Source organism: Amblyomma mixtum, chromosome 2 (genome assembly GCF_055824585.1).
Source record: "Amblyomma mixtum isolate Tamu chromosome 2, ASM5582458v1, whole genome shotgun sequence".
Classification (NCBI taxonomy): domain Eukaryota; kingdom Metazoa; phylum Arthropoda; class Arachnida; order Ixodida; family Ixodidae; genus Amblyomma; species Amblyomma mixtum.
Window position 1 is genome coordinate 10,256,443 of NC_143013.1, and position 14,580 is coordinate 10,271,022.

Here is a 14,580-nt window from a genome sequence, read left to right on the forward strand (position 1 = left end):
GCGCGAGGCTGTGTGTTTCGTGTTCGCTGGTTGTGGTAGCGGTAAGCCAAACCAGAGTCTGACTACGCAGCGTTTAAATACATCGGAGAAGAAGACGTCGATACACACAAAAGCAGCACCAAGCAGCGAATATATTCCCATTTTATTTTTCCTTTTACCTTTTCATCCCGAAGGCGGCAATGTCATCCACCTGGTTGTGTCCTCTAAATGACGGAAGCTGCGAACGTACCGCTTGACGGATGCTCCTGCCTGAGCGAAACGCCCTTTCCTGATATCGACGCATGTCGCAAGCTTAGAATAACCGCCCGTTCGCAACACGCTGTGTCGCTGTTGTCGAAGGCAGGACGCCATGTCTTTGCTGTAAACTCAATATTTGGTGATCATCTGAGCGACTTCATCACCAGCACCAATGTTAAGCATTGGAGATGAGCATGTGGAGTCGTTGGTTTAAGCATCCGCCTTGCTTGCGGGAAGTGGGGCTTCGCTCACCAGTGCCAGCGAGTACTCACAGGTGATACGCTGGCACAAGATTTTCCCTAGCCTGCTGCTCGGCTGCTTTCCTGTGGAATGCCTGGAAAATGGGTATCTGACCCCACCTTGTGCTAAGAACAATACCTTGTGCCTGGGCGTTATTTGGCCAGTTACCCTCGCGCCATTAAAATTCATCCTCATCATCGGGCATAGTGGGTAAGGTTCAGATCACGACATGCTTTGAGTGAAAGAAAAATTCCAACCGGTTATCCGCAACAAATGATGAGATGAATGTTTGCCCGAGATGAAACATACAAAAGCCAGTTGCGAGTCAGCGCTTCCGTTTTGTGCGAGTTCCTTGTTTGGTCGAGCGTTTTTCTCACGCTGCTTTAACTATGATAGAAGTCGAGCCTTCTTAAGACAGATTTTGTACTCATCAGTTTTCCTTCTCCTTTCTAGTCAGCTTTTTTTTGCGAAGAGCACCGTGAGATACAAAGTTAAAGCGCGCGCGCGCGCGCGCGCGCACACACACACACACACACACACACACACACACACACACACACACACACACACACACACACACACACACACACACACACACACACACACACACACGCGCGCGCGCGCGCGCGCGCACGCACGCACGCACGCACGCACACACGCACGCACACACACACACACACACACACACACACGAAAAAGCACACATTCAGATGTCACGCAGTGAGCCTTCAGGCACTGCGTGGTACCTGTTGTGAACAACGGATTCTCCGCATCATCACAGCGGGAAAATATGCCCCGGAGTCATTTCTGATGCACAGTCTTTTATGCAGCTTCTGCTGCAGTAGTTATCGTGTTAACTCGGCTCGGGCCTCAGAACTTAGGATAAGAACTCACTTCTGGGAGCCAGGTATGCGAGCGGCCGCTTTATGAATTCAGCCTAGGCACTCGTGAAACAAGTCAGACAGCGGACCATTTCGTCGTCTTTCTCCACAGCACCCACTGTGTCGAAATAGATCCGTGTGCCCATTCCATTCGTGGTAAGAGTCTGCGATAGTGTTGCATGAGATCACCTTTGTTCTTTTTCTTTATAAAGACATGTGTCGACCCTAACCCAGCGAAGAGTATTTCGCAGTAGTGCTTAGCGCAATCCAAGACACATGGCGAGTCAAAGCATTCCGTTTCTATGACAGAGATACCGACTCCTCTGAGTTGGATTAAAATTTTTGCTCAGTGACCTGACCTGAACCACAACTCTCGACTATAGTCGTACGAAGAAGAATGGAAAAACGGATGGGCCTTCAGGCTCCGCGTATAGGGCGACGTGAGAGTAATGAATGATGTTCGGGATCCTGAGAAGACGTGACCATACTTGTTCATAAACCCGTATCCTACTAAACTACCCCATCATTTGCAATTACAATCGACGAACACAGACGTTAGCCTTACCCGCAAGCGGTCAGGCATGTCGTGCAGATGAGCGGTCGCAGAACGTGATCGCATCCTCCCATACGTCGCGCAGCTCGAAACTGGAAGCGTTTCTCCGAAGGTGCGCGCTTAAAACAAAGACCTCAACGGCGCCGCTTATGATGAATTGCCGCCATGCTCCCGAGCCTTGAACCCGTCAGCCGCGATCACTTCCTAAGCCGTTTCACCCGTTCGTTCGTTTCGCCACGATGAATGACGTCATCGACGGCATTTTTACACTCTGTGAGAGAGACAGAAATAAAGCGATCACCAACGCCCCTGTCTTGCCTGCAAATGAAAGCGCACACGTCCGGCAGTGCAGCATTTAAAGGCACCCTGCAGACAAACAAAAGATGGCCTGCATCTTGATTACCGGGTTGCAATGAATGAGGCTATTATGTGGAGTCTTTGTGACAAAGAAAACAATTGCAACTGTACATCATAATCAGCCGAACTTCGCCCACTGCAGTACAAACGCCTTTGCCTCCCTAATTAACCCTTTCTTGTGCGAGCTACAGCCCCTGACCCGCCCCCCCCCCCCCCCCCCCCCCCTTCCCTTATGCGTTTGCCTTCTCTTGGAATTCATTTTGTTACACTTAAGGGTCATCCGTTATCTTGCCTTTGCATTACATGTCCCCCAAGCCCATTTCTTCTTGATTTCGATTACTATATGATTACGTCGCGTTCGTTTCTTCACCTACTCTGATCCCTTCCTGTTTCTTAACGCTTCGTCTATCACTTTCCTTTCCATATAGCTCGCTGCGCTGTCCTCAATTTAAATTCAACCCTTTTCGTTAGCTTCCACTGAAATGATAACACTAACGGTGTTCAACGACCCGAAGCGACACTTGCGCTATGAAGGACGCCGTGCGGAGGAATCTGGATTCATTTAGACTACCCGGGGCTCTTTGACATGCGCGCAAGTATAATGATTTTGCTATAGAAAATAAACTGTACGTGTACCTTCGCAACTCGCTGGCCCCTCAAGTTGACTGTAATGACGTCGAGTGCTTTTCTTTTTTTTTTCACTTAATACAGGGGCTTCGTCTGTGCTACACACCACTGCCAGTAGGCGGTCACGGAATCCGTCAGGCATTTGTCATAAACGTCTCAATTTTGGATCTAAGGGAGGAAAAAAAGCATTTCGTTTTTTAACTAAAAAATTATTAGCAACAAATACATCGCTTTCTTTGACAAAAGTTTGGAGAAGTTGTCGTCCCTGTCCCTTAAAGATCTCCGCAAATCCCTCTGTTTAAAAGGCGCAAGCTTCGGTGCTCTCCATAGGAACCTAAAACGCATTCCTGCCAGATCCCAGTGCCAAAGTGCATTTGACTCTGCCTGGCTGCCTGAGTTATGGGCACATAACTCAGGCAGCCAATATTTCCACCTCGACTACTTGGATTGCGGTACATCGGGAGTCATTTAAGAGTGTAGATAAGATGGAGAGCGCGGAGGAATAAACAAAACAGCGGTCTCAAATCTTCGTGACTATGCACCCAGACCGCGTTTGAAGTGCTTCGTTGACTTCAATTGCTTCGGGTATAGCCTTTCGCTTCGCCCTTCTTGTTGATAACTTCTGCTGAAAAAAAAAAAAAGTGGATCTATAAAACAACAGCGCGATCACACCAGTGATGAAGGTGGAGTGAGTGAGTATAACGGGGCAAAAGCGAAACGAGGAGTACGTCAGTGGGAAGTCACAGACCCCTTAGAATACGCCAGCAGATGAAAACTGCGAATCTTTCGAATAGCAACCTGGCACAACAGTCGACTGTAGTGAGCCATTGATATTGGCGAGTGCCTCTCTGCATCGATTCTGTGCATCGATCTATAGGGCGACTGGCCGTTCGTTGATGGCGTTAATTCCGGGTAATGTGATGATAGTAGGGGTGTGCGAATATTCAAAGTTTTTGATAGCGAATAGAATATCCTGCTATCCGATTCGCTGAGCGAAGCAATTAGTGCAGGTTCAAAATCATTCGAAACGAATCGAATACGATAGCAAGTTTTCGAATAGTGTTCGAAGAATAAGCACAACATGGTGGCCCCAAAATTGATATAATGACTTCGTGTCGCATGTCCCCTAGTGGAGATCAGTTTTGCGTATTTCGAAACCTACAGCTTTGACTACATGAGTTATAGCGCTGCGGCTAGTGCTTCATTGTTTCACATTAGCAATGCTTTGTGCAAACATTCGCACAAGTAGCGAATAATTGTGCGAATATTCGATTCGTATTCGATTCGGTTCGGAAGAAGTACTATTCACATATCCCCAAGTGGGAGCCTGGCTTCTAGAGTGAGGTACACCTACAGAGCCCCCCGTAAACGTTCTTTGAATTTAAAAGAAATTGCCAATGTACGCGCCATGCGCTTTACGGTACAGATGCTGTCGAAATGCCTTCCCAACCGTAGCGCTTGCGACAGGCTAAGTTTTTTATGCATTTTCATTGCTCTTTCCATTGCTCTTCTTCTTTTACCTACAGGACGTCTTGGAGGAGGCTATGATCTTCTTCAGCAAATACTTTTTTCTCTTCTTCGAAGCTCCCACCTGGATAACACGGATAGTTTATTATCCTACCTACATGGTCATCTGCACGGTGTTCGCTGTACGCGATATGAATACAGGACATACGTACTTATGAAGACATCAGCGGTCTTTATTGCAATCCAATGAGTTGGAACATGAATTGTTATCCAAGTGTCACCAAAAAAAAAAGCTACGAATGCATAAAATCTTAAGTGCAGGAGAAGGGCCGAGACAGGGAATTTTATTAGAAGTTAAATTTAATTTAGAAGAATTTAATTAGAGAGTTAATCAGAAGAAAGGCGGAGAGGTCGGCCGACGGTAACATGACCATGGCCTGCTCTACTGCCCAAGGCGGAAGGGGGGGGGGGGGGGGGGGTAGAGCGATGATGGCAGGTGCTGATGTCGTAATTTGCGAGTTCCATGCAGTGACCTGGACAATGGAGACTTTCACGCACACACTGGCTTGCCCTCGTCTCTAGCCTATAGATTCGAACGCGTGGCACATGCGGCCCATGTCTTTTCCCACAAAGACGCACATCACTTACATATTCTTCGGAGACTGGCTTCCGCGCACCCTGAGAAGCACAAAATAAAGAACGTCGAACTCAAGCAGGTGTCAGTCACTGCCGTGGCATTGGCTACTCCTTCCCCACTTCTGTTATCCTCTGCACCCAAGCAACTTCTCTTTTTGTTGTTTGCTTAGGTGACTGGCGCCAGGAGATCAAATCCCAAAGACGGGAAGTGTGCCCGGCGGCATTTGTATATAAGCGTCTGGACGGGACAGCGTGTCCGGGCAATGTCCGGCCGGCCTGTGACTTGTGGGCGCCGTGGAATGCGGGCCGCACGGAGCAACACCACCCTGCCGCCAGGATCGCGGATCACAGCCATCTTATAATCAGGGCTTTCCGCGGACGACATCATCTCGTTTTTGTGATGCGCACACGACTTCCAGGGAGACTGCAGTGGCGACCCTTCCCAGACATGTCCTGCCGGCGTGCCGCCGGGTGAACGAACAAGTGTCGCCGTCCGCGGCAGTTATCTGCTCGCCGCCATCTGCAGCGTCCCGCCATGCAGAGGGCCTGGCTGGACAGTGTTCGACGGCGCTAAATAAATGACCGGCGCCTCTCCGACGCCATATGCATGCATACACGGAGAGAGAAGCAGCGGGAGTCTGCAGTGCATTGCGTGACATCCTTTCGGACAGCGGCTCCACGCGCAGCAGCAGCCTGATTAATGTTCGCGGCTGTGCGACGCCGTCGAGGCGGACTTCCCGACTGCTCGCCAAGGTGCGCTGCCGTCGAGTTCAGCGGCGTGGCCGTGCTCCGCTTCTAGCATAGACCTCTAGTATAGACCTCTATATAGATCTCTAGTATAGACCTCTAGTATAGACCTCTAGTATAGATTTCTAGTATAGACCTCTAGTATAGACCTCTATATAGACCTCTAATATAGACCTCTAGTATAGACCTCTAGTATAGATATCTAGTATGGACCTCTAGTATAGACCTCTATATAGACCTCTAATATAGACCTCTAGTATAGACCTCTAGTATAGATCTCTAGTATAGACCTCTAGTATAGACCTCTATATAGATCTCTAGTATAGACCTCTATATAGATCTATAGTATAGACCTCTAGTATAGACCTCTATATAGACCTCTAGTATAGACCTCTATATAGATCTCTAGTATAGACCTCTATATAGATCTCTAGTATAGATCTCTAGTATAGACCTCTAGTATAGACCTCTAGTATAGACCTTTATATAGACCTCTAGTACAGACCTCTATACAGATCTCTAGTATAGACCTCTAGTATAGACCTCTATATAGACCTCTAATATAGACCTCTATATTGACTTCCATATAGACCCCTAGTATACACCTCTATACAGACCTCTAGCGTACACCTCTAGTATAGACCTCTAGTATACACCTCTTGTATAGACCTCTGTATAGACCTCTAGCATAGACATCCAGTGTAGACCCCTATTACTGTGCTGCCAAGCGTGCCTGCAGCTATGGGCCCAAACTATAGCTTTGGCCATGGGCCCATCAAATTTGGATGTATGACTTATGTGTTAAATAAAGCAACATCTCTCTCTCTCAAGCCGTGCATTGCCATATTGCGTCCAGGACTGTTTCGTGATCCTGGAGTAAGCACGCTGGCTGTGATACAGCCATGTGCACGCAGCAGTCCACCGATCGAGGAACACGGCGAAGCCCAGAGAGCGCTTTTGGAATGACCCAGGTCGTCTTTAGGTGAATGGCTTGACATGTGCGCTGACCATCGCGGGGTAACAGGAAGCTGAGCCTCTGTTCGTGTTGACTGTGATTCGAACAGAACATACTTCGCGTTCCGAACTAACTTAGAGCGTTGTCTGGGGCCAGCACACATGTTGTTCAACACCGAGACCGGACACATGTGAACTCGACGAAGTTCTTCCCGGATGTTCAAAGTCTGGGGGTATAGTATGCTAATTCTCGAAAAATTAGGACACTAAAACGCTCACACGCAGTCACAGTATGCTTACTGATTAATGTTCACAAGGTCGAGCGTCAGAACAGTTTAATACCGGAACTTGTTCACAGAAGACGCCTCTCGCGCACATGGCCGGCTGCGAAAATTTCCAGAACGTGAGGTCTTTAAGTAATGGTATTCCCTCGCAGCATCTTAATGGAGGCCGCCGTGCAGGTCGTCCACACAGTACTGTAGATCGCGCCGTCAGTTCGGCTTCAGTTCGCGCTGCTTACGCCTTTCGTGAGGTCTTGTGTTCACCGCATGTCACTTATTCCAACGCAAGCGACACCTGTGTAATCGTATGGTCGAACAATTGTGACGACCTCGGGGTTCCGGTGATCAATACAGAACTGTTCTCCTTATTGTATAGTGCCCAACAGGTGACCTTGCAGGCGCCTGGATCACGTTCCCACAGTTCCTGGGACTCCGGACAAAAACTATGGGAGACAACCGAAAAGGAATTAACTAAAAAGGCCCCAGATAAGGCCACTAGGTATAAAGGGCTCAAGGGGGCACTCGACAGAGGCACCTCGGACCTATACCATCAGCCGAGACCGGAGCGTCCAAACGAAAGAAACGAACTGCGTAGCAGGCACCAGTATGCCCTCTGTCGCCAAGGCCAAGTCTACGATGGCACAATGCCCTGAAGGAGCTGCTCTCGCATTCCTTTAGGATCCAGCAGCCAGGGATCCACGAATACCCGGGGGCCCCCGCGCCGCAGCGCGGCGCTGAGAGCACGGAGGCTACGAGGCCGCACTTCCGCCATGAGACGACAGCGACGTACGGCGTCGATGAGAAGGCCCTGTCGTCTCGTTCGGGCCATCCGCCTCCGGAGCGCGGGGTGCTTGACCCGTCGATAGCGGCAGAATTTGGCAACGCGTGGAATCTCGGAGGGGGCGAGTGAGGCTGTTTCACGGCCGCCGTCGTTAGCAGCCCTTTCTCGGGCGCCGCCTTATCGTACGTTCCCTTCGCGAGTCGGTAGCGGCGTCCGCTCGACCCTTGCGGACCGCAGGAGATACGTGCGGCGTAGAGGGACGACTCGGGCACGCATGACGTATTTGGAGAAGGCAACCAAGAACACGCCGAATGAATACAGATTACGGGGCTACGTGTGTGCCCTTGTGTGCGCATGTCATGCTTTCACGTTGCCGCCTCTTGGCGATACGTGTGTGACCACATAGTTTGCGAAGCACACGTGTGCACAACAACAGGACGAGAAGCAGCGCATATCTTGTTCTGGAAGGGCTGTGTGGGCCAAGGGTGCCTCTGTTTGGAAAGTAGCAAGTATCTCCTGCTTGCTTTTGAAATAGGAACAAAGGAAGCGAGGAATCAAAAAGACGAAATAAGGATGACATAATAGTTTTTTGGCCTGCATTTGTTTTTTGTAGTATGCCCAACGAACGGTCTCGCGTCAAGCTGACACGTTCCTTGCTCCGTGTGCCACTCCAGAAGCGGATTCTGAAAGTCCGCAGCCAGAGGGTGGACTCTTTAGAGAACGCTTACGGGTCTTGGTAGTAAACCGTCTTGCTTGACGTTATTTAACTAACTTTGCCCGTGGTGTCACTAAAGAGAATACTAAAGTTCAGCAGGCAAACTGTCGTTTCACACTCACTCCGAAGGACATTTTTACAAAAACTACAAAAACGCGTATGAGCAGTTTTCACCGATGACCTGTCTGTTGACCCTGAGGACAGTGGACTAGACGCTGCCATTTTTACAGCTGCATACATATGCTCTGCGGGCAAGTTAACACGACCTGTCTACATTTTCAAGCCGACTTTGTATTGGCTCATAGCATATTCTGTGAGCGACAAGGAAAGTGATTGCTTACTGTTTGATGAATATCACACATACTCTGGCATTCCAGCAGTCGATGATCGTATGCCTATTTCTCCTCCTAGTCCTATGTCACTTGTAAAAGAGTGTGAGTGCGTTCTTACGGCGAAGTGGGAGGTGGGGAAGGGGGGGTTGGGACATCTTGACGAACAAATAATGTTTTACGGCAACCCCGGCTTCATAGGCAATATGATGGTATGTACTCAAAAACTATATACAGCCCTGCAAAAGTATCCCCGCCTCCAATTTTAAACATGAAATGCTTTTAGCGCCTATTGACAAAAGTCGCACTTGAACATCGTCCCGAAACTGGGATGAAGTTTACAGTGAAATCGACGCCAAACTTTGTTTAAAATTTTGGTCATATAATATATACGAAAAAAAAAAAAAAACTTTCCCAGTGCTCAAAGCTTGGTCTGAACCAGTCACACAGCACCAATGATCGAGCCGCTGGACTGACACTGAAATCAGTCTGCCAGCGTTTCTTTTCCTTTTTAGACATGGTATTTATTCTACAGCGTAATAATATCCTATGCACAGTATTTAGCAAAAGTAACCAAGCAAGGGGGCTCGCATGGAGCCCATACGGCACCTCTTAAGCTCTAAATCAGTGCAAGTACAGATGACCCCTGTCCTTGCATGTCGAGAGATCTTGGGTCTTTTACCGCAGCGGTAGCCTAGCCATTTTACCATTCGCCTCGCATGCGGGTGGTGCGGGTTCGATCCCCAGTGCCGTCGGATACCCACCGGTGATACAATGGGTACGAGCTTTCCCTGGCCTGGTGCTCGGTTTCTTTAGGGTGAAATGCTTGGGAAAAAGGTCTTTGACCCCGCCTTGAGTAGAAGAAACTTGTGCCATGGCGCTCTTTGGCCGCAGATTCCCTTGCGCCAAAAAAATTCATCATCATCATCATAATCATGATCAGTTTTTGGTGTTTAGGGCTGTCGTAAGGACTCCACGGCTAGGAAGCAAACCTCATTACCTGGTTTGCAGTAGAAGGGAGGAAAGGCTAAGCACGTCACCACTGATAAGTGCCACTCAGGATTGAAAGCTTTCTGCTCATACACTTCCCAAAGAAGAACAAACATTTGGCTGAGATGCGATTTTGTTGAAACAACTGATTCACAGTGCCGGTCCATAGACAAGTTTGCCATAGACTACCCAGTTCAGGTGGAAAAAATGAACATGTCTAAGTATTCATCAACATATTGCAGAGCAGTAAGGTATGGCACAGCAAGAGAAGTGATTCCACTTTTTCTCTTCTTCAGAGTCCGCTGCGGAGCCGATCACACTTGTCTATAGAGCGCTCAAGTGGTGTGTGCCCAGTAAGTAAAGCAAGATTCCGAAGCAGGTACTGACTGTACCTGATAATTGCACTCGAGCGTAGCCAAGCGCTTTGCCCCTAGCAGAGAAGCTGCGATAAGATTTCACTTTGTTCGCTCCTCATCACAGGACTCGAGCGCTCTAGTCAAGTGTGATCGGGTCTGTGCAATTGACGAAGCAGTGATACACCGTAACAGTGGCGGCCATTTGTCAAGGGCACAAAAAATGCCCTTTTCTGGAGCCATGTCTTCACGGGAAAAGTATCGGTGTGGAGCTTATCGAAGACAGCATTGATTTTATGTACAGTCATGAACAGAAGTTTGCGGGATGCAGATTCGCAGGGGAAAAAATAATTTCTGCGTTGCCTCGCTAGCCAGACAGATGGTATTCTTCTGCCATATGGAACAAGCATGTCTCTTCCCGCTTCTATGCTTTTCATTGACCTGTTGGGCCTAACAGCTCCACAATAATTTTTTTTGTCCGCGAATGCATGTCCCGCAAACTTTTGTTCGTGTCTGTACACTTGAAAGTACGTCATGCTAAGGCAAACCAAAGTATATCGAGCGGTATTCCGGCCGCGGGAAGACCATAGATAGAAATGAAATCTTTGTGCAACCATTTGCGTGGCACTGTAAACAAGAGTTGAGCAGAAAAACGAACGATCAAGAAACTAGCAGCAAAATACACCTCATGCGTAACATCCCCCCCCCCCCCCCCCCCACCCCCACGAACCACAACGACCACAAAACTTAGAGGAGGCAGTCAGGGCCGGCAAAAGTTTCACTAAATTTACTAGCAAGAATGCACGTACTGTCGGGTGCGAAATGTCTCGGAAGAGCATGAAACGTGAAACAAACTGTTGGACATAAAAACGAGCTAAACCAAGGCGATCAGCGCTGACAGGCCGGAAAAGGTCATCATGGCTCGCATATTCAAAAGGCGAACTCCACAGAAAAGCCGCGAACCCTTTATGAAAGCGCTTCATACAAAGGCTAGCAGAATTACTGATAACAATAAATTTCAGTGGTCGGAAGCAGGTTGCAAGCCGTTGCCCTGTCAAAAATCGAGAGATCATGGAATACAAAAGCATGAGCTTATAGGGTTGTATAATCAGAACTCGGTGTTTCCAGAAACGTCCACTATGTTTACAGGCATTCACTGAGACCCCATGAGACGTACCAGCCCTGTAACATCAGCATATTTAACAGGTGTAGATCCCCAAATACCAAGCCGCAGGCTCCAATTCTTACTCGAAACTGAACCAAACTCCTCCGTTAAACGAACGCCTTAATAGATGCTTGTTACAAAGTGAACGGGGAGAGGAAAGCCTCAGGGTGCCTGCCAACGTTCCGACAAGAGGACTCGTCATCGTCCGGGCAAAGCGCTCATCATTGGCGGGGTTTAAATAGGTCCTCTACTCCGAGGAGGAAGCACTGTGGGCGGAGGAGGGTATGAAGTGGGAAGGGTATCAGAATAGGATGGCTGCTAAAGATGTTAATCGGTTGAACTGCAAAACTGTGAAAACAAAAAGGCCAGCTCAACAGAAACGAATCCAGGGCTGTGGAGCGTGGAGAGATAGTGAGCGTGGGCTTGAAAGGCTGTGTGTCCAGGTGCGACAGGTGGCTTGGTATGACTGGCTACGTTGACGTGAAAAACTCAGATAACTCAGAGAAACTCGATGGTTTGTCAGCGCAGGAAAACGCGAGAACAACTGCATAAGCTAATACCTTATGCTCGTTACCCAAAATAGGAAAACTACAAACGGCGTCAGTATTCAGAATGCTCATACGCAGAGGTTCGGAGTGCAGAAAGTGCAGCAGCGCGAGACACTTTACAGGAGGAGGAGGAGGTAGAAGAGGAAAGGCAGGGAGGTTAACAGGGAAGAATAATCGGTTTGCTACCCTACACGGGGGGGAGGGGTTGAGGGGATAAAAAAATGAAAAAGAAAAGAGAGTAGCAGAACAGAATGGACACAAGTCGTGAAAGACAACTATGAACAGTGAAGCATGCGGAGCAGTTATTGTAACCTAGGCTTATTTCATTGTAGACAAATTAACTCAAACTGGCATGCACTGAAAAAAAGATAAGAAATTAGTAACAGACGCGATGAAACGCCTTTGCAAGGTCGATTTGAAGCATTGCTAGTTGAGTCATGTGGAAGAATCTCAAGGTGCAATAGTCTTGGGGGGGGGGGGGGGGGGGGGGGGGGGGGGCAAGAAGGCAAGAAAGGGATGCAAGTGGAGCAGGAAGAGCGGGGAATAGGCGAAAATGTAGTAGGGCCTGCATGTGTCGCAGTGCATCTGCCTATTTTAGCCCTCTACAGTGGTTGGTAACCTTGCTATCATGTAGAGGCTCTGATTGGATTGGGTGTTTAGCGTGTTAAGGTTTGCGTGGCTTTTTCATTGACTTGTAGCGTGAAGTCGAACACATTAATTCTTTACTTGCCCGGAATAAATTGCGAGCGAAGTGTGAGTCCTAACGAGAGGCGGGCTCGTTCAGGGGTCTGTCTTGTAACGAGAAGCACTTCAGACTTTTCAGCGTAACACTGGAGGCCGCCTGCTTTCTCTTATTGCTCTATAGCCGTGACTGCCTATCGGAGCTGCGACTCTGTTTGTCGGAGGTTGCCTTTGTTCATCCACACCGTTACATAATCTGACTACGTGACGTGTATCCGGTATGGCATGCCGGAGAGGAAGAAGCACTCGCAAAGCGAGGTTAAGAAGGACTGGCGAGCCCTCAGCCCTGCTGTATACCGCTGTTGGCGATAGGGCTTCGGGCAGAGGAAGGTGACCAGGTGTGAGTTTTGCGGACGTGTCGATTATGGAGCTGCGAACGTGGTGGTACCGCCAATAACGGGCCACATGAGTCAAATGCCTGTGACGTCCGAGACGAGGAGCAGCAGGTGCGAAGCGCGCAACAGATGGCGTGAGATCAGAGCAAAGCACAGCGTGACGTCAGAGCACGCAGCAGCTTCACTGCTGTGGCCGCTTCGCAGCAGGCGGAAGAAGCTCTCCCCGCCACCGCGCTCAACAGCAGGAAGGCCATTGTCGTCGCAGATAAGATCCTGCCGTGCGCGCTGCCGAAAGAGAAACGATCTACACCGGGTGGAAACAGAGGAGAAGGAAAAAACCTTCAATAAGACCATAAATACCGGATGGGTTCAGTCGGAGAACCCATTGGTCGCCCATCATAATACGGCCTTTCTCAACCGACGATTTCTGGTCGAGGGGGCTGTGGCTGGTTTCCTCCCAGCGCTCATATGTTGGATCAGAATTACTGTACAAGTCTGGGTTTTCTTGACATTCCCAAACCGAGTGAAAGAGTGTACCAACTGCTCCACAGAAGGGGCAGGATGAATGCAAAGATTGGGCAGAGTAGTAGTTTGTAGTCCGCCTGATCATGCGCTAGTATCGTCAGCAGATGAAGGCCGCACATGAAAGCGAGCGGCTTAAGCGACAGCGAGAGGAGGCGACCGTAGCTGTACATGACCTTCGACGACCGACTTGGGTAACTTGGGCAGCTTAGCACGCAGTTTACCAGCCCTCTCTGAATAAGTTGCTAAGCAGCAAAGTTTAATACTGCTGGATTTTTTTCCATATAACTTAATGCGTTAATGTGCAGTAAATAAGAGTACAGAGGCTATTTAAGGCAGCTTACTGGTGTCCGATATATCGCCTAACACTGGGGAATAGCGCCGTCAGACGGCGCACTTCAGGCCCAAACATCCTCTTCATGATTTGCACTAGAAGTAAGTCAAAGGCAAAAAGAGATAAAGTATAATGAGGGGAAGAGTGGAGAGGTCGGCCGGCTGTATCGTGACCCTGGCCTGCTATTCCATAAGGGGAAAAGGAGAAGGAAAGGGAGAGGTAGAGTGTGAATGGAGGGTGATGATGCCATAAGGAAATGAATTGCAAAAAAAAATCAACAATGGCAAACAACGTTGCCATTATTACAATTAATACATTGTTTAGCGTCATGTCTTGGTGCCACGAACTCTTCGGTAGGCTTAGGAAGAAGAGCTGACATCGGATGAACCAAACGCAGTCAGTTCAGTGGCACAGGACGGTACTTCGAACTTGTTTAGCCTGCTGTGTGAGTTTTCTGTTTTGCTCGACAGCACTCCTCCTAGGCTTGCACTAACTAGCGCAACTAGTCATTCTCTTCTCAACACCGATTTTGTGGCGGCCAAGACCAAAGTGATCTCCAGGCATTACTGAAACAAAACTCAGAAAAGGCGATCGGCGCACAAGCCAGGGCAGGGCTCCTTAGACGCTCTCGCTACTCACCCAAAGGCTTCGAGCACTCCATTGGTGCAATCACCGCCTCTGGAGCGACATCTCTGGAACCCTCCTTTCACGCGTCGTTCCTCCCTTCCCTAATTGCGCGGTTCGACTGTACACCCTGAGGGATACAGTTACTTCCCCCTTCCTTTTC